Below are 27,977 nucleotides of genomic sequence, written 5' to 3' on the forward strand. Positions count from 1 at the left end.
GAGCGAGTTTCTAGCACAGTTGCTTTGTTTTAGTGATGAGATGCAGAAAATAGAAGTGACGTGCTCATGCGAACACATTCAGTGAGTATCTGGGCTGAGAATAGAACAGACTTTCAGGCATTTGGGATGAGAAAGTAAAACAGAAATCATTAGAATGCATTCTGCAGCGATATAAAAGGAGCAAAATATGACTGGAAAATGTGAGGAACGACTGACTCAGGCACTTTTGGCCGTCAGTAAACAGTAAAGAGTTTTGGCGTCAGAGTGCTTGGGTTTGAAGCTCGGCCCTCGCACCTGCTCTCTGTGACCTTGAGCAGTCAGTGTACTTAACCTTCGTCTCCGTTTCCTCCTACGTAAAATGAGAAAAATAGTAATACTCGACAGTTCTCAAAAAAAAAAAAAAAAAAAGGTCCTTAGAAGCCCATGGCAGGCCAGAGATAGGGTGGTGGCCTGAAGGCAGGTGGCCTGAAGGAATAGCACTGAGGTCAGAAAGCTACTTTTTGACGTGTTTGACATTTTTGGATCTTTGCGGAGGCAGGCCACACTCAGGCCTCGTCGTCTAATGGAGAAAGGGGGTGAGGTCTTTTTCCACAGCTCACAAACCACCACAGAGATAAGATATAAAACGTATGATAAGGTGACTCGAGCCATCCAGCCATGCCGAAACCTTTTTCAACTGGCAATATAGCAATTGGAAAGCTCTTGACATTGTTGCTGACAATTTTATACCACAGAGAAGACATTTCAAAGGAAGTAGCTCCCCATGTTGCAGGATTGCCTGGCCTACTGCAGAGCAGGTATCCTTCCTGGGGGCCAGCTGCATACCCCGCCCCCCGCCCCCCCCCATTTCCACCAACGCCAGTTGAGAACCATGGCTGGAGGAACCGAAAGACCATTCTGAGTTTAGTCTTTCCAACAAGAACGGATTGGTGATGGAGACATATGGAGAACTTGAGGAGAAAATGACTTCTTATCCGGAAGATTGTGGTATCTAGGAAGAGGAAAGCCAGATATATAAGACATACTAGACCAAACCTCCCCAAACTATGCCCTAGGAATATCTGAATATCTGTTAAAAAAAAAAAAGGCTCTTTGGTGAAAACTGTTTGGAAAACACCACATATTCAGTCATCTTTAGATTCCTAATGCCCATTCTTAGCATGATTATAAATGGTCAGAGAGGCCTCATGGTAAGAAACCAAGTATGAAATATTTCAAAAGGGAAAACTCTTTTCTCCATATACCTCTTAATATGTTCTCTTCCTATGGCCCTTTTTCCATTTCTGCTGTAACAGTGTTCTGTTAACAATTTAAAATGAGCTTTTCTGCACAGGTTTAAAATATTTAAGAAAAGGTATAAAATAATAAGAAAACATAGGTCAAGAAATTAGTAGAGAAATTTCAACTCTTCCACTAATTTTTGTTTGTTTGTTTTTTATGTAACAGGAATGTCAGTACTTTAAGATTCTCTCTTCTCATCCTTTAAATCAATCATAAATTCCCAGTTGTCCACAACTGGGTCAATTTCTTTTTTGAATGGCCATTATAGCTATGAAAGCTCTCCCTACTCTTTTTCAAACCCCAACTCCAGGACTCTCTTCCACCTTCTCTTCTTAGTAACTTCACAGAAAAGTAAGTGTGAACTCAATTTTCTCTTCTGCTCCCCAACTTTTACCACTCCTTTATTGTCTTTTGTCTTATCTGAAAGTCACACTCTTACAATAATAATAGTTATAACAACTTCCTTTGTTGCATTAGAACCTTCTTCTTAGGGTTCTACATAGTTACAGTTGACCTTTGAACAATGCAGGGGTTTGGGGGGCTGATACCCCCACCCCACACTGTCAAAAACGTGCTGTCAAAAATCCGCATATAACTTTTGACTCCCCCAAAACTGAACTACCAAAAGCCTACTCTTGACCCAAAGCCTCACTGATAACATAAATAGTGGATAAACACACATTTTGTAGGTTATACAATATATATTGTATATTCTATTCCTACAATAAAGGTGGCTAGAGAGAAGAAACTTATCAAGAAAATCGTAAAGAGAAAACACATCTACGTTACTGTAGTTTACCAAAGCCGTGCGTAAGTGAACCTGTGCAGTTCAAGCCCGACTGACATCATCCAATGTCAACTGTATTTTCTAATCCTTACGATAATCCCAGAGAGTAGGAATTACCTCAATTTTATAAGTGAGAAACTGAAGTTCAAAGAGTTTATGTGATTTGTCATGGGGTCAGTGAATGAAGACTCTAAAAGTCTAGATCCCATCCTTGACCTTCTTCTACATTTTTATTATATCCTCCCATCCAGCTCCATTCCCTCAGGATATACAACCATGGTCAAGCTCCTCCTGTTAAAAAAAAAAAAAAAAAAAAATTCCTGACCCCCTTCATCCTTCGCTAGCAACAACCCTAATTCTCTTAATCTTTTCAGGATCAATGTATCTTTTAAATACATGCTCACTTCTTCATGCTCATTGCTGCCTCCTTGAGCAGGAGTGTACCTCAGTCTATTCCCTTTCCAGTTGACCTTGCACGTTACGGGCAACATTGTTTTTCTAAAGTGTAGTTTTGACCATGTCAGCACTCGAGTGCCTCCTCTCAAGAAAGGACTTTGTCCCTAGAGCTCTGTATACATGTGTGGTGAACTACCAGCATCAAGCTATACTCATTCTTCATTAATTTAGTCATTCAACAAATTACTATTCGATGCCAGTCATGAGCAATCCTAATGTTTTGTCTTATCTCAGGTCCTTTATTACCTGTCCCCTGGAGTATCTATAACGCCTCCATTCTACCAGAAGGAATGTTGAAAACAAAGGTGCAAAACTGATCATGGCATGCCCTGCCTACAAAAAGCTTAAATTCCTTTACCTGGCATCCCAAACCCTTGGTTATCTTGCCAGTTCCCTTTGCTTATTAAAACTGCTACTACCAAAAACAAAAAAAACAAAAAAAAAAACAAAACAAACAAACAAACAAACAAATAAAAACTGCTACTACCTAGATTGGTCTGCCTCTTTCTTTTGGTCTTTCTTTGTCCTCTGAGACCAGGGGCCAGTTTCAGATTACACCAGGGAAGCTCTAAGAGGGTTGCAAACCAGCACATCCCCACCCCTCTCCAGTCGTACCAAGCTATGTCTAGTTCCTTGAACATACCAATGCCCTTTCATGATTATGGGTCTTTATACACATGGTTATCCTGGGACTTTCTTCCCCCTTCCTCGCCAGAGGAGCTAATTCATATATATCTCAGGTCAAACTTCTCTTCTTTTGGCAAATTTATCTGAAGTTCCTATCCCCAGAATTAGTTTCCTTCCCACAGATATGGGTTCCATAATAGTTCTTATTGTTTTTAATTGAAATTCTTTGTTTAAATGTCTTTTGCTAAATTATATGTTCCTGGAAGGAAGGGGGCAATGTCATCTTAGTATCCTAAGCACCTACCTCTGTTTCTGGCTTACAGAAAATGCTTAATAAATATTTGTTAAATAACTAAGCAAATACTAGACAATCGAGGGAACAGCAGTACTCACTCTTTGTCCACAAAAAGTCTAAAGAGTAAATAGTGGAAGCACACCGTTATTGCCACACTACTAACCGTGTTGCTTACGTGTTTTAAATGAAACTAACTTTTTAATGAAGGAATTTTCTTCCCAAATGAATGATAAACAGCAGATGATAGGAAATCTTTAAATATATTCATAGATCTTTTGTTGTCTGGAGTGATTTTTCTGAAGTATAAATATGACCATAGAAAGAAATGAATATGAAAATCTAACCAAAAAGACCATTGGGTAATTTTATTCAAATATACTGGAGCATTAAAATTGGGTTCCTCATACAGTAGTTTTTATTATAAGTAGACCTGAAAGTCGTATTCCCCCATTCATAACTCCATGGTTATTCATTAAAATTCCTTTAACCGGGGCACCTGGGTGGCTCTGTGGTTGAGCATCTGTCTTTGGCTCAGGACGTGACCCCAGGGTCCTGGGATTGAGTCCCACATTGGGCTCCCTGCACGGAGCCTGCTTCTCCCTCTGCCTGTGTCTCTGCCTCTCTCTGTGTTTGTCTCTCGCGAATAAATAAATAAAATCTTTATAAAAATAATTATATGAGAATACTAATAGTAATTATGGCAACAGATATGACAACTCAGAAGTGGATGATATCTTAGCAAAATAAGCATTACCAATGTTGACTTAAGAAAGAGGGAAAATTTGAATAGACCAAAGAACAGAGATGAGAAAAGCGAGGAAATTTCAACCATTGAAAAGTGATTACATGCAGCTCAGAGAATTTCATTTAAAAAAAAAATTTTTTTTAATTATTTGAGAGAGGCAGAGTGTGTGTGGGTTGGGGGGGGAGGTGGGAGGAGCAGAGGGAGAAAGCTAATCTTAAGCAGATTCTCCGCTCAGCATGGAGTGGCTGGGCTCGATGTGGGGCTTGATCCCAGGACTCCGAGATCATGGCCTGAGTCACAAACAAGAGCCAGACTTTCAACCGAATGAGCCATCCAGGTGCCCCAACAGCTCAGAGAATTTCAGTGTTCATGTTCATAGGAAACTCCGAAGGATCTAGTTAGTGTTAAATGCAGTTACTAATAAAGTAGCTATAATGTTATGCCCATGATTATAAATTTCCAACAAGCTGTTGCTAATACTGCTGGTCCATAGTCCACACTTGGAGTAACAAGGACTTAAACTACTGCAGTCATAGCAGAGGGAGGAAGTTTCTTAGGTTAATTTTATGATGCTAACATAATCTTAATAGGAAAACATGACAATGATAATATAAAAAGAAGGAGGAAAAGAAGAGAGAGAGGGAAAAATATGGAGGAGGGAGAAGTAAAGCTACAAAACAATATTATTTAATGGAAAATAGGCTCCAGCAATGTATCTAAAGAAAGTTATAAATGACCAATAAGCTTAGGTTTAAGATTAGGAAATCTAGCAACCTAATCCACTAAAACAGCAAATTAGGGAAAAATTCAAATGATTATAACAACATGTGATAAAAATGCATTTGAAAAAATATAGTCATTATTTTTAATAAACCTTTAAGTAAAATTGCAACACAAGGAAAGTACTTACATGTAATAAAAATTATTTCCAAAACTCTATTTGGTTATTATCTTAAATGATTAAACCTTAAAATCATCTTATTAAAATTTATTATCCGGGATCCCTGGGTGGCGCAGCGGTTTGGCGCCTGCCTTTGGCCCAGGGTGCGATCCTGGAGACCGGGGATCGAATCCCACGTCGGGCTCCCTGCATGGAGCCTGCTTCCCCCTCTGCCTGTGTCTCTGTGCCTCTCTCTCTCTCTGTGACTATCATAAATAAATAAAAATTAAAAAGATATAATATAATATAATTTATTATCCTAAATGGTTAAAAGCCTTAAAATCATTTTATTAAAATTTGCTTTGGAAGTTTTCATGAAATCAAGATGAGGAAGCAAACAAAAAAAAAAATTAGATAACTAGCATAAACATCAGAAGAGAAAGCTGATGGTTTGATAGTATTCCTGGGAATACTTTTAGTATTTAGGAATATTTTTAGTATTCCTAAAAACACCTAAGACTGGTGAAAAACAAAAACGATCTGCTGGAATTAATAAGGTAATGGAGCAAGCTGGCCAAATAGAAGAACATACATGAAAATCAATACCTTAACACCTACATAAGTACCTACAGAGGAAGTGTAAAAAGATATGCTACTCACAATATGAGCAACGCCTATAAAATATAAACTGTGTAGGAGTAGATGTAATTAAAAAAAAAGAACAAGAAGAAATCATTGAAAGAAAGTTCCATGTACCTAGATGGGGAGATTTGATAAACATAAACATATTGTCACAAAATTAACATCGTATTTTAATACAAATTCCAGTTAGAATTCCATGGAGGTGGAGCTGAGGGGCAGAAAAACTATTTGACAAAACAAAACAGGTTTAAAGATGCAGAGATGAGGGAAACCTGGGCGGCTCAGTTGGTTAAGCAGCTGACCCTTGATTTCAGCTCAAAGTCATGATCTCAAGGTCATGAGATCTAGCCCTGCACTGTGCTCTGTTCACTTAGCGCAGCGTCTGCTTGAAATTCTCTCCTCTCCCTCTGTCCTCTCCCTGCTGTGCTTTCTCTTTCTCTCTCTCTCTCTCTCTCTCTCTCTCCAAAATAAATAAATAAAAGTCTTTAAAAAAATAAATAAGGTGCAGAGATGAGAATAAAGTTGCTCATTTCTGGGGGTAAGAGGTGGTGGATGAAATAAGTTTATAAGAATGAATGCCTGAAAAGAGCCAAGAAAATTATGAAAAAGGACAATAAGGGACCACTGGTATATTAAATACCAGAACACATCAAAAATCTTCTGTACATGGAACAGAGGGGTAAGTATGACTACTTGTGTGCCTGAAAGGTTTAAAACAATAGGTTCTGAACCTATTTACATAGGACAGCATCAGAGGTTGTAAAACAGGTTTTGCAACCCATTGTCCGTCTTCTTGTAAGAGGAGGTAAAGAAGTTGATCAAGATGTGGGTAGCAAGGATTTTGTTTTAAACAAATTTCAATGTGCTGTGTATTTATCATCCATCTGCTCCCCAAGGGGAAAGGAGACATATTTTCCCCATCTCCCATATGTGAGCCAAAACACTGGGATTTCAGAAGACCACTGACTTAAAATGGATCTCCTGGAATTTAGGGTGTGTAAAGATGACCTCTTGATACCTGAAAAAATGTAAAAGAGAATAGATGGTTGGTACTGGGTTGGTAGTAGGGCAAAGAAAGGGCAAAGAGTTGAAGCAATCGATAATTCTGCAATAGTTGGGTGAAGGTATCAGAGCACGATGTGGTCCTCACAGAAAGGAGCTAGAATAAGACATCCACCCAAGAAACCTATCGTGAAGGCTGAGCGAGAGTCTACGTGCAGAGTGTACTACTAGGATCTGCCAGGTGAGAAGTGACGAGTAACAGTCAGAGGACCTGTGAGGGGACAATCCTTAGGGATGTGTGGGTCAGGAGTGGTCAAGATAGATGGTTCCAAGAGAGTTAGCTTTGGATAACTACCAAGACCAGGGACACTTCACAGCCAAGAGAGATCTACAGACGGCACCAGTTGTAAGCCCTCCTACATCCCTGAGACTGTGATGCTGACGTCCTGCCACCCGAGAGGAGCAGGAAACAGGAAATGAAAGAGAAGCAAGTGAAGGACCCACAGGAATGATAACGACTGACCATGCTGCCTCCTTACCCTCTTAGTGCCAAGCCTAAGGTAGGCACAGGCTTGGGGTAACAGGAAGTTTTATATTAGATGAGTGGTTGGAGCTTTCATATTTATTAATATCTGAACAAAAGTGGAAAAATAATCTGGTCTCATTGTATCTGACCGAGACCTCACAGAGGTGGAGTTGAGAGATAAAATAACCCATTTGACAAAACAAAACAGTTTTAAAGATGCAGAGATGAGGGCAGTCTGGGTGGCTCCAGTTGGTTAAGCGGCTGACTTGATGTTGGCTCAGGTCATGACCTGAAAATGATGAGATCTAGTCCTGCATTGGGCTCTCCTTGCTTCGTGTAGAGTCTGCTTGAAATTCTCTCTCTCCTCTCCCTCTGTCCCTCCCCTTGCTTGTGCTCTCTCTCTCCAAAATAAATACATAAAAATCTCTTTAAAAAATAAATAAAAGTACAGAGATGAGAATAAAAAATAAAAGTACAGAGATGAGAATAAACTCCCTTCTGCTTGTCCTCTATCCATTTCTACTTCATTCAGTTAACTGTTCACGTGATCGTATCAACATGGTATTAGAACAGAAGTGAGAGGAGTGGTGAATGGAAATGAGAGCCCAACATTAGGTCCACAGTAAAAGGAGTGGATCTCTTTAGTAAGTTTTGCTGGAGTCTAATCTAGGAGACTCTAAGGACAGGCTCAGGGTTGGAGAGCTCTCCACCCCTAGCCTTGAAACTCAGAAACAAAAAACATATTTGATTTTAAAGATAAAAGATTTTGGTATGACAAAAGAAACCCCAATAGGTAAGCAAGTGTTTGGAAATACTGCCGACAGAGGCTTAATTATCTGTATGTAATCTACAAAGAGGTCTTCCAAATTGATTTTTATTTATTTATTTTTTTTGACTTTTTTAAAGGCAAAAGAAAAATTCTCTTTTCTAAGAAAACTTAGAAAAAAGTTAAGATAATGAATATACAAGTCATAGAAAAGCAAATCTGAACGATGAACCATATATGAAAAGGTGTTCAAAATCACTACTGATCAAGGAATTTAGATTTGCCATGACTACAAATATCATTTTATACCTAACAAGCTGTCAAAAACCCACAAGAGATAACCCCTGAGGATGCTGACTACTTATTTTACTTAGGCACTACTCTATATGTTTGTATGAATTGGCTTGTGTGATCCTCAGTACAACCCTGTGATGAAAGTACTAGAATTATCCTTATGAATAAGACAATCTATGCGCAGGTATATATAGTCATTGAATCTATAATTCCATACCTGGGAATCTACCTCACATAAATAAAACAACCAGCACATAAAGATAAATGTATAAGGATATTTATGGGGAACGATGAATTAGGTGATGATTGATATATCGGAGAATGGAATATTATGATCACATCAAAAAAAGAATGAATTAGAGCTGCAACAGTTGACTAAAAATTTCTGAAGGTATTGTTGGATGAGAAAAGCAAGATGAGGGGCACCTTGGTGGCTCAGTCCATTAAACGTCTGGCTTTGGCTCGTCATGATCCCAGGGTCCTGGGGTCAAGCCCCATTTTGGGCTCCCTGCTCAGTGGGGAGCCTGCTTCTCCCTCTCCCTCTGCCACTCTCCCTGCTTGTGCTCTCTCTCTCTGAAAGAAAGAAAGAAAGAAAGAAAGAAAGAAAGAAAGAAAGAAAGAAAGAAAGAGAAAAGCAAGATGAAAATAATTCTACATATAATATAATCCCATACTTACAGAATTGACTATCAAAAACTTTAAATGTATGTGTATATGATAGAATTCTTGGAGCCTTGAGAAAAATAGAGAAAAAGAAAGAAAGCTGTTTATAAATAGTCCTTATAAAATAATGGTAAAGAGCTTCCATTTAGAGTCCAATTTTATAGACTCAAACATGAGATGTACCACTTAACTATGTTACTTAAGACTAGTAGCTTGGCCTCTGCGTCCCTTAGTTTTTTTTTTATCTACAAGATGGAGATGATTCCAGTATAGACATCATACAGTTGTTAGGATGATTAAGTGAGTTGATGTACACAAAGTAAATAGCCCAGAGCATAGTGAATTCTCAATAGAAGTTATTTTATTATTATTATTATTATTATTATTATTATTATTGAGAAATGGGAGGAGTCAAGTAAAAGATTTTCAAGTTACCTGAAAAAAATACTGTACAATTGCATTTGCATAAAATTATGTCCATATATGTATACATATTTTTAGTAGACTTTTTTAGAGCAGTTTTAGATTTATAGCAAAACTGAGTGGAAGATGCAAAGATTTCCATCTACGCCCTGCCCTCACTCCTGCATTCTCTCATCCATTATCAACATCCCTCACCAGAGTATTACATTTTTTATATCTGATGAACCTGTACTGACACATCGTAATCAACCAAAGTTCATGGTTTACATTAAGGATCACTCGTGGTGTGGTACATATTTTGGGTTTGGGCAAATATATAATGATGTGTATTCATTATAGTATCATAGAGTAGCTTTATTTCCCTAAATATTCCCTAAAAATTCTCTGTGCTTTCCTGACTTGTCCATCCCGCACCCTGACAACCACTGATCTTTCTACAGTCTCCACAGATTTTGCCCTTCCAGAATGTCATACAGTTGGAGTCATACAATGTGTAGCCTTTTCTGATTGATTTCTTTCACTTAGTAATAAGCATTTTAAGTTTCCACCACGTCTTTTTGTGGCTTGATAGATCATTTTCTTTTTAGCACTGAATAATATTGCATTGTCTGCATGTATCACAGTTTATCCATTCCCCTACTGAAGGACATCATGGTTACTTCCAGGTTTTGGCATTATTAATTAAGCTGCTATAAACAAACATCCATATACAGATTTTTCGTGGACATAAAATCACAACTCTTTTGGGTAAATACCAAGGACAGCAATTGCAGGATTGTATGGTAAGATTACATTTGCTTTTGTAAGAAATCACCAAACTGTCTTCCAAAGTGAGTGTACCATTTTACATTCCCAAAAGCAGTGATTGAAAAATCCCTGTTGCTTCAAAATTCTCATCAGCATTTGGTGTTGTCAATGTTCTGGATTTGGGCCATTCTGAAAGGCATGTAGTGGTACCTCGTTGTTGTTTTAATTTACATTTTTCTGGCGACATATGCTGTGCTTATTTTCCATCTGTGTATCTCCTTTGGTGAAATGTCTGTTGAGATCTTTGGCCTATTTCTTAATTAGGTTATTTGTTTTCTTGTTTTGAGCTTTAAGAGTTCTTTGTATATTTTAACACCTGGGTAGGCTCAGCTGGTTAAGTGTCTGCCTTCAGCTCAGGCCCTGATCTCAGGGTCCTAGGATGGAGCCCCACATCAGCCTCCCTGGTCAGCAGGGAATTTGCTTCTTCTTCTCCCTCAGCCCCTCCCCCTGCTCATGCTCTAAATAAATAAATAAATAAATAAATAAATAAATAAATAAATACTTATAAAAAAAAAAGAGTTCTTTGTATATTTTGGATAACAGTTTTTCATCAGATGTGACTTTTTTTTTGTTTTTAGATGTGACTTTTGCAAATATTTTCTCCCAGTCTGTGACTTATCTTCTCATTTACATTGTCCTTCACAGAACAAAAGTTTTAAATCTTAGTTTATCAATTCTTTCTTTCATGGATCATGCCTTTGGTGTAGTATCTAAAAAGTCATTGCCATACCCAAGGTCATATAGATTTTCTCTTATCTTCTAGGAGTTTTAGAGTTTTTGTGTTTTATGTTTAGGTCTATGATTTATTTTTTATTTATTTATTTATTTAGTCTATGATTTATTTTGAGTTAGTTTCTGTAAAGGGTGTAAGATCTGTGTCTAGACTCTCTCTTTTTTTTTTTGGCATGTTGATGTTGAGTTGCCCCAGTACTATTTGTTGAAAAGATTGTCTTTGCTCCATTGTATTGTCTTTGCTCCTTTGTCAAAGATCAGTTGGCTACATTGATAGCCGTCTATTTAAGGGCTCTATTCTATTCCATTATTCTATTTGTTTATTTTGTCAATACCACACAGTCTCATTGTAGTAAGTCTTGAAGTCAGGTAGTGTCAGTACTTCACTCTAACTTTGCTCTTTTCCTTCAATAATGTGTTACATATTCGGGGCTTTTTGCCTCTGTATATAAAACTTAAGATCAATTTATTCATATCCACAAAATAACTGGCTGGAAGTTTGATTGGGATTGTATTAAATCTATAGATCAAAAAAAATCTATAGATCAAATTGGAAGGAACCTATATCTTCATATTATTGAGTCTTCCTATACATTAACATAGAATGTATCTCTATTTATCTCATTCTTCTTTGATATCTTTCATCAGAGTTTTATAGTTTTCATTTTATACATCTCGTACATATTTTGTTAAATTATATCTAAGTATAATTTGAGGAGTGCTAATGTAAATGATGTTGTGTTTTCAATTTAAAATTCCATTTGTTAAAAAAAATAAAAATAAAATAAAATAAAATTCCATTTGTTCATTACTGGTACATAAGAAAGGAATTAGCTTTTATGTATGTACATACTTTTTAATAATTTGATGATATTTTTTCAAGGACTGTGTTATCCTTAAATCTATTTCTTGAAATTTTCTTTCTCAAAATAAAACAGTACAGTATATTAAACTTTGAGTTTCATATAAATTCCAAATGTTCATCAATTTCTAGTCTAAAGAAAAAGTCACAGTACAGGTGGACTTCAAGTAGAAGGCAAGTTTATTTAAAATAATTCAGGTACGGGGGTCTGGATGGTACAGATGGTTGGGTGGTCAACTCTTGGTTTCAGCCTCAGATGGTGATCTCAGGGTCCTGGGATGGAGCCCCACATCAGACTCAAGAGCTCTACATGGAGTCTGTTTGGGATTCTCTCTCCTTCTCCCTCTGCCCCTCGCCCTGAGTCTTTTTCTCTTTAAAATAGGTACATAAATCTTTAAAAAGTAAATAAAATAATTGCTATCTCTGGCCCATGTACCTAAACAGAAACAAAAAAAAAAAAAAGGATAAACTTATCTTTCTTGAAACTTACAAGCATGAAAATACAGTGGAGAATTTCCTATTTTTCAATGGAGCAATAATTTGGTTCATCGCAGAACATACTGTTCTTGCTAAATGAATCAGTAGAAATGAGTAGTTGATTTGTTTGAGAAAAATATGTGTTATCACCCTGGAAAAAGAAAGATGGTACTGGTTTTCTATCCTGAAATAGGTATAGTTTTTAAAAATACTTATAACCAGTAATACTGATACTGATAATAATTTTTAAAACCTATCCATTTGTATAATACTTTCAATTTCAAAGAATATTCTTATACACAATATGTTACACAATCCTTACACTAATCTGTTGAGGTCGGTATTATTGTGATCCCATTATACAAATGGGATAGCTAAGGTTCAGAGCATTTAAAAAAACTTGCTTGAATTTATACAACCAGTATGTAAATTGATGTACCTAGACTGAAGCTTGGGTCTTCTCATTCTAAATTCTAATGCTTACCCATACCTGATTACCTACTTACTGTAAATATATACACTATATCATCTTTATTCATTTGTCATTTATGGACACTTGAGCTGTTTCCATTATTTGGCTATTACAGACAAGGCTGCTATAAATACACCAGATTTATCTATAAAAATAAAAAAGTAAAAAGACTGAAGGAGAAAAACCTTCTAACCTGATATATAGGTGGAAAGTAGATATTTCCATCTTTTTTCCACCTTAGATGAAGACGTCAGAAGAGAATGGATAGAAAGAAGGAGCAAGAGAGTGATGGCTTAAAATATGTCTATTTTATACCCCTGTCCTCAAGACTTGAAGCCTAATTCTCATCCCCTGGAGTGTTGGCTAGGCTTGATGATTCTCTTCTAATAAATAGAATGATGGTGTACAGTTTCAGAGACTAAGTCATAAAAGTAATAAGTCTTCCTTTGGATATGTCCCTCTAGGAGAAACCAGCTGCTACATTATGAGAATACTTTGAATTCTAGGTAGAAGTCCACATGGTAAGGAACTTTGGTCCACAGCCAATAACTAACACTAATTTGCCAGATTCTTGGAAAGAGATCCTCCAGCCCAGTCAACCTTCAGATGATTGTAGCCCCAGCCAACATCTCAACTACTATGACATGAAAGACCCGACCCGGAATGTCTCAGCCAAACTGCTCCCCAGTTCCTGACCCACTTAGTTTAAGCCACTCAGTTCAGGGACAATTTATTATACAGAAATAGATAACTAATACAAGGACTTCGGTGTAAAAAATATAAGTATAAACCAGGATGCCAAAGAATATTTAGAAAGTCAGAGGGGCCAGAGTAGGGTCTAGAGCCTAGACCTCTATCAGTTTCTTAATAAGTAATAAGTATATAAGGAATAAGTATCTCCTACTTGTTTATATTAGGAGTTTGTAGGGAATTATGCATGTTGAAAATCACATATTTTATTGGTCACTGGGTTAGCTGTTCACTTCATTCTTTTCCAGTTATATGTTGAGTCATTGTCCAACAGGAGTTGGCCTCTCTCCCTCCAGTCTGGAAATAGAGCCACAGACCAATACTCCCTTTTTACTTTCTCATTTTCTCCAGCACTGTAGGCAGTAATCAGTGGTTGGCATAAGACCTTGGATCTGTTTCCATCTCTATCCAAAGCATATTAGAAATAAAGGGCCACACTTTCAAAAAAAAAAGTGACAGGTCTTTGTGTTAAACTGAAGTAATGGTGACACTTTCGAAGGTCCTTTGGAGTTATGTGACCTAATTCATCAAAGGATTGGAATGTAAAGAGGAATGATTGCTAATGGGTACAAAGTTTCTTTTTGAGGTGATGACGTATTCTAAAATTGATTTTGGTGATGGTAGCGCAATTCTACAAATATACGAAAAACATTAAATTCTACAGTTTAGATACATGAAATGTATGGTATGTAAATTCTACCTCAATAAAGGTATTATTTAAAAAGAAGGGTGGGGAAAAATAAAAAATAAAAAGAGTTAAGAAGATACAACCTTGACTTCCCAGTGATCAAAACCCAACTCTGACTTTGCAGTGACTTCAGTGTTGATCCTCCTTAAGTTATCAGGAGGCACAGTTTTTGAAAACATAATCGTAATTACAAGAAAATGAACCAGCAAAATATATTTAGAGCCCTTAGAAACAAATGCTTAGGTTTCTGAATCTTTGTGCAGTGTTTGAGCAAAGAAATTAACATTTGTTCAGTGTCTCCTACTTGTCAGGCACTTTGACATACATTATTCATTTAATTCTTGTACAATTCCATAAGATGGGGATTATTATTCCTGCTTAAAGGTAACATAGCAAGTGATAGAGTCTAAATTTAAATCTACGTTGTCCAGTTACAGGTTTAGTGTCCCTTCTATACTCTCATAAAAGAACCATACAAATTGCTTATCTGTCATATTTGTACTGTAAACAACCTTGTTGTCTTTTTTAATGTATATATTCTCTCCCTTAGTGATTTTAAGCATCTTATTGGCAGATGCCATTTTTAAAAAAATAACTTTTGTATCGCCTTTTATTCCAAACGACTAGCCTAATGCTGTGACCACATAAATATTTATCACGATGAACATGTTAAACCTGGAATGATAACAATAATTTCGGGGTGATGATTACTTCAGGATTTGGGTTGATGCTACAACCTCATGTATTGTGTATGCCACTACAACCCTCACAATCTGCAAGATTATGCAATAAAAAGAACAACGTTGGATTGAGGCAGACCACTCAAACCTATGCAATTTTATGGTCAAAGTGCTATCAAGAAAATAATTGAGGGATGCCTGGGTGGTTCAGCGGTTGAGCGTCTGCCTTCGGCTCAGGGCATGATCCCAGGATCCGGGATCGAGTCCCACATCAGGCCCCCTGTGAGGAGCCTGCTTCTCCCTCTCCCTGTGTCTCTGCCTCTCTTTCTGTGTCTCTCATGAATGAATAAATAAAATCTTTTAAAAAAAGAATAGAATTAGTACATCTGAAGAAACTTTGGACAGCCTAGATATCTCAATGTGTCTAGAGGCTACTTTAGGGAATACTAAATATGGGGAAAAGGGATGGGAGTGCAAATGCCAGTGTGAAGACAAAGTAAATGAAGAATTGCTTTGAACTAATAGGGTTGCTATTTCTCTCAGATGGAGAAAGACCACCTAAAAGGGGAACCTTTGAGGCGCATATCAATGATTTTAAAAATGACATTTATCCTTAGTTGATCATTAGTATCAGAATTAGGGGTGGCAGTTTGCTATCTACTGAATCATACTGGAATTTAGTCCCTAAGGACTAAATTTATTTACCAAATACTGTCTATTGATTTATTTATCAAATACTCTATCTAACGTTGCAATAACCTTACCACATGCCTCGTTCCTCCCTGCACTGCCAAACTCCCTTCCCTCAAAAACATTTTATAGCTAAGGAAATTGAGGCACAGAAAAGTCAAATGACTTGCCTAAAGTAACTTATCTTGAATCCAAGCAGACTGGCTCCAGGGTTCCTGTTCATAACCAATAAACCACCTACTCTCAGATATTGTCATGTGATATTATGGGATCTAATCTGATGAAATATTAGTCACTTTGTAAGTCATATCAAAATCTTATTTCTAATTCACTGAGTAGGGTCATGTAAAGTACTTCTGAAGGTTTTATGTATCAGAAGATGAGGGATCAACGTTTTTAGTTAATTATATTTAGGATAGTCGGTTATTTTATTCTTACAGAACACATTGTTGAATCCTCTTTTAAGTGCTTGTTGTATATAACCACTGGTTCTAATCAATTGCTGGATGCATTTTCTGCTTGGCTTTCCTATATTACCAAGGGGATTGATTAGCCCATTTAATTCTGGCCCAGTACCTTATTTTTTTTTTTTTTTCTGGAAGCATTTGGCTCACTTAGAGTTCTCTCTCTCTATATATATCTTGCTTATACAGGTAGAAAAAAAGCACCTATCCATATTTCACAGACACATACTTATGGAATTAACAAAACACGCCTATATATTAATGTCCCTTATTTATATTAAAATCATTAAAACTTGAATATCTATTATATTCATTCTTTAATATTCAAAACACCTTTTTGTACATCCTACATTAACCTTTCTTTTTTCAATATCATTAGCAAATTCATGGGCTTTTTATACTCAACTTGTTTCAGTTAGCAAAATCATGATAATAAAGATTCTGATGCTCAGATTGTCAGGACTTGGTGGCTGGAAATCCCTTATGATGGCTCTTAGTCCTTAAATATTGCCCCTGAGGGGGCTCCTGGGTGGCTCAGTTGGCTCAGCGTTTGCCTTCAGTTCAGGTCAGGATGCCAGGAGCCTGGAATCGAGCCCCACGTCTGGCTCCCTGCTCGGGGAAGAGCCGGCTTCTCCCTCTCTCCCTTCCCCCTGTTTGTGTGTGCGTGTGTGCTCTCTCTCTCTCTCATTGTATCTCAAATAAACAAATAAAAATTTTTTAGAAATAAAGAAATATACTGCCCAGACATTATTAAAATTATCCTTGCTTTCTAACGACAGACAAATAAAAAACAGATTTTCAAACAAAATTTTTTTTTCAACATCCTCTACAGAATCCTATTGCTTTTTTTCCTAGAACAGCTTTAAGGGACAAATATCTGGGCTGCAAGGGTCATGCATGACTTTCGGTGGTAGGCCAAGATGCTGCTACTGACATTGGTGCTTGATGACTTTCAGCACAGAAATGGAAAATGATATTTCTTTATAAGTTTATGAATTCATATTGAGTTTTTCCAACCCAACATTTTATGGTTTTTACATAGTATTTTTCTGATTTTGTGAAGTTTCAACAACCACTGAGGCTTTCAACTATGCCTTCATCGGCTGTAAACCTCAGCTATCTTGATTTACTCATTTGTAAAACTGATGTATTCAAAGGATCGTTTGAATGAAACAACACATGTAAAGGGCATACAGCGTCTGGTAGGTAGTAAACTCACAGCCGTTGCTGGCTATAGCTGCGGATACAAAGCTCAGGACTGTTTTCTCTCTCTTGGTACCTTCCCTCCCCCCATCCATCAGGTGTCCGACAAGCTACCATTTTAGTAGAACTCAGCCTTAACCTTTAACGATAGTTGTTTGAGCTGGGACAGGTATTCGGAGGGACTCTGGGTCAAATGCCTGTTTACAAGCCTTAATTGTCATAATCTCTTCTCCTGGGAATATTGGAATTAGTAGATTATGAATATTCTCTTTCCTTCAGAGTCAATCATTTTAAGATAAGTGTGCACCCTCTCCTAAGGATAAGAGACACATTTATCTGATGTGTCCTCATCTGGTTCAATTCGACACGACAAGAGAGGAAGGGCAGAGTCACAGAGGATAAGAACTCTCTTGATTTGCAGATTGGGGAGGTGAGGGCAATTTTTTGAAGAGAGGGCTCATTGTGTGATAGCAGGCACCCCCAAAGTGTCTAACGCTAACTTATAAATGAGATGAATAATCTCTAAAAGAAATTACTGATATTCTAGAGCAGCACAGTCCAGTAAAACTTTCTTTTTGGCCTTTATTTGTGCTACCCAATATAGTAGCCACTAGCCATACATGGCTTTTCAGTACTCGAAATGTCACTAGTGCAACTGAAAACTAAAGGCACAAAATTAATTCTATATCATTGTAACATACAATCTATACAATATAATTATATGTAGCGAGCACTTATTATATTGGACAACACAATTTTAGAAGTGTCAGTGAAACTGCATATCATACTTATTTAAAACTTCAGAATTTGGGATCAGTCGTGGGTACAAATTTGGTCTACGCTATTGATTATCTGAATGAATTTAAGTACCTTATTTTACCTATCTAAGCCTCAGCTTCTTTTCAACAGAAAAGTGGAAATAAACCATATTTTGTAAAGGATGGTGCTACTCAAAGTGTGGTTTGCATGTCAATGCCCATCAGGGAACTATTTGTTACAGGTCAGAAATTAAGAGTAAGCGACATAAAAAAATTGACAGTGATTTTGTGTCTTTCGGTTCTAGTAAAATTTCACATGACACGCCAAATTTTCATTTTTCTCACTATTTGTTTTTGTTGTGTTTTACAAAATTATCAGTCTGCAACAGATTACAAATGAAAGATGATCTTTTACTGTCAGAGATTCACTGGGTGTATGGAGCTAGAAGGTCTAGAATGATGTCTGTTTTGTTACACGGGATTGATGAATGGCTATTTGGTCTTGTAATTTCTCAGTCTCTAAGGCAATAGAAACAATTCCTCCTTTGCATTGCTCAGAATATAATCCCATTGATTGATTCTGTGCCTGACTAACCATATCCAGGCCTGTAAGTCTCTTTCCTTGAACAGCTATCAGGCACAATAAATTAGAGTCTGTGCAAGCTAATAGCCATTTATTTCACTCCAACAATTGATTGTACTTTTGGCTGAAGAAGGTGTTGTTAATAATGTATGTAGGAAATGAAGTTTGTTAATCCAAGTAAATAATGAATAATATGTATTTAACCAAGAAAAACAGATTATTTTAAGTAAAGTGGAGCAGAGTAGATTTTTAGGACAATGGAAACAGATTGTGTGAGACTATAATGGTGGTTGAATGTCATATATTTGTCCAAACCCATAGAATGTACGATACTAAGAGTGAACTCTAATGTAAACTATGGATTTAGGGTGAGTGAGTGTGATGTGTCAATGCAGATTCATCAGTTGTAATAAATGTACCTCCCACTCTGGTGGGGCATGTTGCCAATGGAGGAGGCCGTACATGTGAGGCACATGGGAAATCCTTGTAAATTCCTCTTATTTTTGTGGTGAACCTAAAACTTCTCTAAAAAAATAATAAAGTCCCTAAAAAAAAAAAAAGAAAAATTAATGAACTAAAATTTCTGACTTAATGTGGAAAACAAAGATTGTTAGCCTTCGCTGCTTTGGGGACTTATATGGCTATTTGGTAATAGTGTTTAAGGACTACTGGGTCTTAGAATACCTGAGTGGCTGAGTCAGGGAAACATCTGCCTTTAGCTCAGGTCATGATCCCAGAGACATCGAGCTCCATGCTCAGGGGGAATCTACTTCTCTCTCTCCCTCTGCCCCTGCTCCTACACTCTCAATCTCTCTCAAATAAATAAGTAAAATCTTAAAACAACAACATAAAAGAACTACTGGGTCTTAATGCACTGGCGTATATTGCATAAGAATATACTTTATACTATGAAAAGAAAATTAGACAGGATTTATTACTAGGGACCACAAAGACCCATCATCATTAATTTTTGGACCATGTCTTATTAGATGAATATATGCAGCTATTTTATGTTGAAAAGAATTTGAAAGTCCAAATGTCACAGCAAATAATCAATATGTATTTTCTAAGGTTTTATTTGAGTTCCAGGTAGTTAACATCCCATATATTACTTTCAGGTGTACAATGTAGTGATTCAACACTCCTATGTGACATCCGGTGCTCATCACAACAGTGCACTCCCCAATCCCCATCACCTGTTTAATACATTCCCTCATCCACCTCCCTTCTAATCACCAACAGTTTTTTCTCTGTAGTTCAGAATCTGTTTCTTGGTTTGCCCCATTCTCTCTCTTTTATTTTTCCCTTTGCTCATTTGTTTTGTTTCTTATATTCCACTTGTGAGGGAGATCATACAGTATTTGTCTTTCTCAGACTGACTTATTTTGCTTAGTATAATAGTCTCTAGATCCACTCACATCTTTGCAAATATCAAGATTTCTTTTTCTTAAAAAAAAGATTTGTTTATTTGAGAGAGAGAGAGAGAAAGCACAAGCAGGCAGAGCGGCAGGTAGAGAGAGAGGGAGAAGCAGGCTCCTCCTTAAGCAGAGAGCCTAATGCTGGGCTACATCTCAGGACCCCGGGATCATGACCTGACCTGAAGACAGACACTTACCCGACTGAGTCACCCAGGCACCCCAGATTTCATTCTTACTGATGGCTGAGTTAATTCCATAACATATATACATACATACATGCATACATACTACACATCATCTTTGTCTGTTCATCAGTCAGTGGACATCTGGGCTCCAACCCTAATTTGGCTATTGTTGGGAATGCTGCTATAAACATCAGGGTGCATGTATCCCTTTGTATTAGTGGTTTTATAACCTTTGGGTAATTACCCAAAGTATTTACCAAGGTAGTTCAATTGCTGAATCATAGGGTAGTTCTATTTTTAACTGTCTGAGGAAGCTCCATACTGTTTTCCAGAGTGGCTGCACCAGTTTGCTTTCTCACCAACAATATAAGAGGATTCCCCTTTCTCCATATCCTCACTAACACCTCTTGCTTCCTGTGCTGTTAATTTTAGCCATTCTGACAGGTGTGAAGTGATATCTCATCGTAGTTTTTGATTTGTATTTCCCTGATGGTGAGTGATGTTGAGCATCTTTTCATGTGTCTGTTGGCCATCGGGATATCTTCTTTGGAAAAATGTCTATTCATGTCTTGTGCCCATTTGTTTACTGGATTATTTGTTTTTTGGGTGTTGAGTTTTATACATGATATATTTTGGATACTAACCCTTTATCAGATATGCCATTTGCAGTTATCATCCCTCATTCTGTAGGCTGCCTTTTAGTTTTGTTGATTGTTTCCTTTGCCGTGTAGAAGCTTTTTATCTTGATGAAGTCCCAATAGTTCATTTTTTATTTTGTTTCCCTTGCCTCAGGAAGACATACCTAGAAAGAAGTTGCTGCAGCCAATGTCAAAGCAATTGCTGCCCGTGTTCTCCTCTAGGATTTTGATGGTTTCAGGTCTCACATTTAGGTCTTTCATCCATTTTGAATTTATTTTTGTGTCTGGTGTAAGAAAGTGGCCCAGTTTCATTCTTCTGCATGTTGCCGTTCAGTTTTCCCAACACCAGTTGTTGAAGAGACTGTCTTTTTCTCCCTGGACCTTCTTTCCTGCTTTGTTGAAGATGAGTTGACTCTACACTTGTGGATCCATTTCTGGGTTTTTTCTTCTGTTCCATTGATCTGTGTGTCTGTTTCTGTGCCAGGACCATATTGTTTTGATCGCTGCAGCTTTGTAATGTCACTTGAGGTCCGGAACTTTGATGTTTCCGACTTTGCTTTTCCTTCTCAGTGTTGCTTTGGCGATTCGGGGTCATCTGTGGTTCCATACAGATTTTAGGATTGTTTGTTCTAGCTCTGTGAAAAATGCTGTTGGTATTTTGATAGGGATTTTATTAATCTATAGATTTTATTAATAAAATAGGGATTTTATTAATCTATAGATTACTTTGGGTGGCATTTTGATAGGGATTTAATTAATCTATAGATTTTGATAGGGGTTTTATAAATCTATAGATTAATTTGGGTGGTATAGACATTTTGACAATATTTGTTCTTCCCATCCATGAGCATGGAATGTCTTTCCATTTCTTGGTGTCATCTTCAGTTTATTTCATCAGTGTTTTATAGTTCTCAGAGTAGAGGTCTTTCACCTCTTTGGTTAGGTTTATTGCTAGGTGTCTTGTGATTTTTGATGCAATTGTAAATGGGATTGATTCCTTGATTTCTCTTTCTGGTGCTTCATTATTCTTGGTATATAGAAATGCAACAGATTTCCATAGACTGAATTTGTATCCTGAGACCTTACTGAATTTGTGTATCATCAGTTCTAGCAGTTTTTTGGTGGAGTCTTTTGGGTTCTCCTTGCCACTTTTGGATACTTTTTATTTCGTTTTCTTGTCTTATTGCTGGGGCTAAGACTTCCAATATACTATGTTATAGTGGTGAGAGTGGACGTCCCTTTTCTGTTCCTGATGGTAGAGGGAAAGCTCTCAGTTTTTCCCCATTGAGGATGATACTAGCTGTGTTTTTTCATATATAGCCTTTATTATGTGGAGTATGTTCATACTTCATCTACTGAGATGGTCATATGGTTCTTATCCTTTTTATTTTTTTATTTTTATTTTTTTACTAATGTGTTGTATCACATCGATTGATTTGTGCAAAGTGAATCCTTCTTGCAGCCCAGGAGTAAATTCCATTTGATCATGGTGAATGATTTAATGTACTATTGGATTTGATTTATTAGTATTTTGTTTAGAATTTTTGCCTCCATATTCATCATGGTTATTGGCCTGTAATTCTCTTTTTAATGGAGTCTTTATCTGGTTTTGGTATTGGGGTAATGCTGTCCTCATTGGATGAAAGTTTTCCTTTCATTTATATTTTTTGGAATAGTTTGAAAAGAATAAGTATATATTTAATTTTTTTTGCCCCCTTGAGATACTGGGTATATGGAATACCTTATGGTTTATAGGCAAATGTGTTACGATACCAATAAAAGAGATTATTATAATTATATGACTGAAATATACCCAATCAAAAGGCTTCAATTACAAAGTGGTCACTCAGAGAACATATGTGCTTAATAAAATCTTGAGTAAATGATCTCAGAAAATAGATGCATCAGTGAAATAATTTATGTTACATAAGCAATTTATGTTATTACAGCTGCACTTCAATAATAAGAAAACAAACAAATAATATCTTATTAAAAGATAAAATGAGGGGCACCTGGGGGGCTCAGTGGTTGAGTGTCTGCCTTTGGCTCAGGTCATGATCCTGGGGTCCTGGGATTGAGTCCCACATTGAGCTCCCTGCTTGGAACCTGCTTCTCCCTCTGCCTGTGTCTTTGCCTCTCTCTCTCTCTGTGTGTGTGTGTGTGTGTGTGTGTGTGTGTGTGTGTCTCATGAAAAAATAAACAAAATCTTAAAAAAAATAGATGAAATATAATTACATAAGGTAAAAGAAGTTGAAATCATCACATAATATATTTGAGTATAGATGTGTAAAGTCTTCTAAAGAAATATAATGGCTTCCTGTATCAGAGTTGATAATAATCACAGGGAATGTTTTTATATTTGTGTATTTGTTTCTCTGTTGAAGAATAATTGACATACAACTATTCATTTACTGATGGACACAGATTTCTTCTATATCTTAGCTATTATAAATAATACTGCAATAAACGTAGCAGTGCAGCGGCGCCTGGGTGGCTCGGCGGTTGAGCGTCTGCCTTTGGCTCAGGGCGTGACCCCGGGGTCCTGGGATCCAGTCCTGCATTGGACTCCCCACGGGGAGCCTGCTTCTCCTTCTGCCTGTGTCTCTGCCTCTCTCTCTCTGTGTCTCTCATGAATAAATAAATAAAAATCTTTAAAAATAAAATAAATGTAGGGGTGCACATGTCTTTTCAAATTAATGTTTTTGTTTTCTTTGAATAAACAGTAGTGGAATTACTGGATTGTATGGTATTTCCTTATTTAATTTTTTGAGGGATCTCCATCCTATTTCCCACATGGCTGTACTAATTTACATTTCCACCAATAGTACACATGGATTCCTTTTTCTCCAAATTCCCACCAAAGCTTGTTATTTCTTGTCTTTTTGATACTGGCCATCCTGACAGGTATCTTATTATGGCTTTGCTTTACATTTTCCTGATGATTAGTACTGTTTAGCATGTTTTCATGTCCCCATTGGCCATCTGTATGTCTTCTTTGGAGATATGTCTAATTGGGTTCTCTGCCTACTTTTTAATCAGATTTTTGTTTTGTTTTGTTTTGAGTTGTATAAATTCTTTTTTTAAGGTTTTATTTATTCATGAGAGACACACACACACACACACAGAGAGAGAGAGAGTCAGAGACACAGGCAGAGGGAGAAGCAGACTCCATGCAGGGAGCCCGACGTGGGACTTGATCCCGGGTCTTCAGGATCACGCCCTGGGCCGAAGGCAGGTGCTAAACCGCTGAGCCATCCAGGGATTCCCGAGTTGTATAAATTCTTATTATTTTGGACATTAACCCTTATTGGATATATAACTTGCAAATATCTTCTCTCATTCAGTAGGTTGCCTTTCATTTTGTCAATGGTTTTCTTCACTGTACAAAAGCTTTTCATTTTGGTATAGTCCCAGTAGTTTAATTTTGCTTTTGTGTCCCTTGCTTTAGGAGATAGACCTAGAGATATGTTAACTAAGGGCATGTTCAAGAGATTACTCCTTGTGTTTTCTTCTAGGAGTTTTATGGTTTGAGGTTTCATGGAATGTTTTAATATAGCTAAAGAAAAAAAAAAGCAACAAGTAGATGCATATGAGATTGAGGGATGGAAGTGTTAGTCATCCAGGAATGCAAAGGAAAATGAGTCATAGAGACACAAGTTGGCCCTGACCCTCAAAGCATGGTGTGCTGGTGAGGAGTGGATTATTACTCCTCAGGTCTTGTGAGCCTCCATCTGCCTCACAGACAGCATTTCCTTCTTGTGGAAGAGTGCACATCAGGTTCCCAAAATGTAATGCCATTAAACATTAGAATCAAATACTTGACTCCTCTTATTCTGATTCCATGCTCACCAAGCAGCCTTCTGCTTATTTGGCCTTGCATGCAGTTTGTCTACAGGGGGGTGCACTGATGGATAATTCTAGTACATTCAACCATTAATTTTAGATTGGAATTCTGATATATTAGTCTTTTATCCTTGGCTATCTCATATCCATCCCTGGAAAATGGATTCACTCTTAGGGAATTGACAAAATTAGATTTCTTTACTTGTCCCAGTGATGACAAGCTCACAGACTACGGTGAGTCTATCTTCCTAAGTGTCACTATAGAAAGCTCTTGACTGTCAGCCAACATTCTACCAACAATAATAGCCCTTCACATTCCCTGGGCCAAATGTTCCTAACAGTCAAGGAACCATAATAGGTTTAGATTTTAGCATTAGGGGTCCTCAGTAATTTTATGATTGCTTGACTTATTTTTCTACTCATGATATTGCCCCCAAATGACCCGAATGATGCTATTTTGGAAGCTGCAAAGGTAGAATGTGAGGATAAGAGTTACCTGAGTGCTAGAATGAGAAAGTTTGAGAAAAGGAAAAAAAAAAGAGGGTAAAGTTGGAGTAAAGATGGCATCCTTATGACACCATCCTTATGATAGCAATTTCACATACTGTTTTACCCTGCTCAACACGTTCTAAACTCAACTATTCACCAGTATCTGTCTTTTCTCTTGTTAATGAAAAAGAGGAAATGCTAAGGAACAAAGACTCTATGAAGCATCTTAAAATCAGGCAGGGTTCCTTCTGCTCCTTGAAGGAAGAGTAATAATGGTATCTAGAAAACAGATAAATAGAAGGGAGAAAGCTCAAGGAAGCAAACCCAAGGAAGTAAAGAAAGGTTTTATTCTTTTATTAAGGTAGCAATGCACTGATATTTACATTGGCATTTGGAGCTGTTAGTAAATCACAAATCTTTAGTTAGAAGCACTTGGACTTTAAGGAAGATTAAGGAAGGAGCAACCTGAGAAGAAAATACACTTAACAATGAAATCTTCATTGGATTTCATAAATGCCAGTGCTCAGTGTTAATGCAGAACACTTACCATACAATGTCATCATGGCTACTGTATTTATCAAATCTTTTTAAAAAGATTTTATTTATTTATTCATGAGAGACACGGGGAGAGAGAGAGGCAGAGACACAGGCAGAGGGAGAAGCCGGCTCCCTGCAGGGAGCCCAACGTGGGACCAGGATACAGGGACCCCAGGATCAGGCCCTGGGCCAAAGGCAAGTGCTAAACCGCTGAACCACCTGGGCGTCCCTATTTATCAAATTTGAATTTATAGATACGCAAAGCAATTTTCAGAAACTTACCTGTAAGGCTGAGTGTGGTTTGTACAAGCCGAGGGACACTTGCTATGTGTTTATTCTAACAAAAAGCAAGACCTAAAAAAAAAAAAAAAGGCAAGACCTAGTTTAGGGGACAGATAATATGGAAACCAAACTTTGCAATGTGAATGACAGAAGAGAACTTTATCCCAGGTAATGATTTCTAATCTACACACTACGAGTGGTAAGATTTACGATTTCATCTAGATACTGATTATAATATAGGGTTCGTATGGAAAGTAAATTTATAAAACACCTCAAGAATGTTAAATAAACCAGCCCATCATCCATTAACCAATTAATTACCACAGCAAATATATACTGAGGGTCCACTGGTACCAGGCACTGGGTGGGGGCCATAGATGTTATGGTGAATGGAACATAGTCTCTAAACTTTTAGAACTTGTATTTCCATGGAAGATACAGAAAACTAAGTCAGCAATTACACTTGGCAAAAATAAACATAAGTAGTGGTCAAAGTGCTGAATTCCCTGGCAGTACATAGAAGCACCTAACTCAGATAAGATAAGGTGCAGGTGAAGTACTGGCAACTAATTTGAGATTTAAGGACAAGAGGAAATAGTACAGATGAACTTTTGAGGAAAATTATTCAGGACAAACAAACAGTTGTGTACAAACTGAAAGTGCCAACATTATTGGTAAACAGAGTCAATGACACCATGATGATGTTTGTAATCCGCTTTCAGTTCTTTGGACTTTTTCTAGAGGGCTATTGAAGATTTAAAAAATATTTAGTATAAATATTTGATGCACACAAAAAAGCATGGTAATATTAAAAATTCTGTATATACATCACGAAGCTTAAGAAATGAAACATAAACACCTTTTAAAAGGGGGGGGGACCCTAAAAGCAAAAATTAGAAATATGTGCTTAATACAAATATGTCTATGATGGAATTTCCTTATGAATACTTAACTGAAGGCACTTCTTTCCTTCATGCTCCATAGAAACCACTATCCTGAATTTGCTGTTATTATTCTGATACTTTCAGATTCGTACTTTAACTACATACATAAATCTAAATAACACAAACAAATGAGAGGTGAGTAAGTTTGCCTGATAAAATACAATAGTAGGACACGCAGGTGAACTTGAGTTTCAGATAACAGTAATCTTTTAGTATAAGTATGTTTCAATTATTGAATGGATATTTGCAATATAGTCCAATGCAATATTTGGAACTACTTACATCAAAAATTGTTTATCTGAAACTCAAATTTAACCGAATGTCCTATAATTGTATTTATAAATCTGGCAGTCCAAGGGGTGAATGGATGTGGGGTTCTGCACATGCACGCATGAAAGGGAAATGGAAATCAGAGACACCACAGTTTGGAGGCAGTTTTAAGCAATAGTGACCTGAACCCAACGATGGTCACTGTAAAGTCGAGAGAAATGGTTCAATTTTAAAGCCATGTGAAAGGTAGAAAGGTCAAGATTTAGTAACTGGTTGAATGAGGGAGGAATTAAGAGTGATGGAAGTGATATACAGGTTTGCCAGTGGGATTGCTCATGGAAATAAGCTTTACATTGGACATATTGAGTTGGATGTTATCTTGAGGAATATTTAGGTTAATGGATACGGTATGTAGCTGGATGTATTCTAGGCAATAAAACAGAACCAGGAAGCCATGGACACAAGTACTGACCCTGATCCATCCATTCCATTTAATCTCTTATTTCATCTTAGCCTCTTTTAGGGAAAAATCCACTCCTATCCTGTCCCTGTACTGTCTCTTGTTCCAAGCCCTTGTTGGTGATCTAAAAATAATCTCACCTATAAATGGCACAATGTTATCTTTTCATATTCATCTCATATTGACTTGTTTTCTCATTACGCTCTTGGCATCTTTCCTCTCTCTCCTGCATAAGTCTGTGTGTTTTATCTGTCTCAGAGGAATTCCTTCCTTCCTTCTGGAACTTCCACAGCTATTGGCTCTGGTTTCCTTGGCAACCTCTGCCTCTCTGATTTTTTTCTGATTATTTAAGAGAGAT

At 37.1% G+C, this 27,977-nt stretch overlaps 1 long non-coding RNA gene across 1 annotated transcript; it reads right to left on the reverse strand.

Annotated features, from left to right (window-relative positions):
• LOC112679136 (uncharacterized) lies at positions 1 to 27,893 on the reverse strand. Its single transcript, XR_003148145.3, has 3 exons — positions 27,760 to 27,893; positions 25,946 to 26,017; positions 1 to 991 (listed from the first exon to the last, which is right to left on the reverse strand). It is a non-coding gene; the product is annotated as an uncharacterized LOC112679136 (long non-coding RNA).
• Between the last annotated feature and the right edge of the window lie 84 nt (positions 27,894 to 27,977).

The sequence above is a fragment of the Canis lupus genome, chromosome 6 (genome assembly GCF_003254725.2).
Source record: "Canis lupus dingo isolate Sandy chromosome 6, ASM325472v2, whole genome shotgun sequence".
NCBI classification, from domain to species: Eukaryota; Metazoa; Chordata; class Mammalia; order Carnivora; family Canidae; genus Canis; species Canis lupus.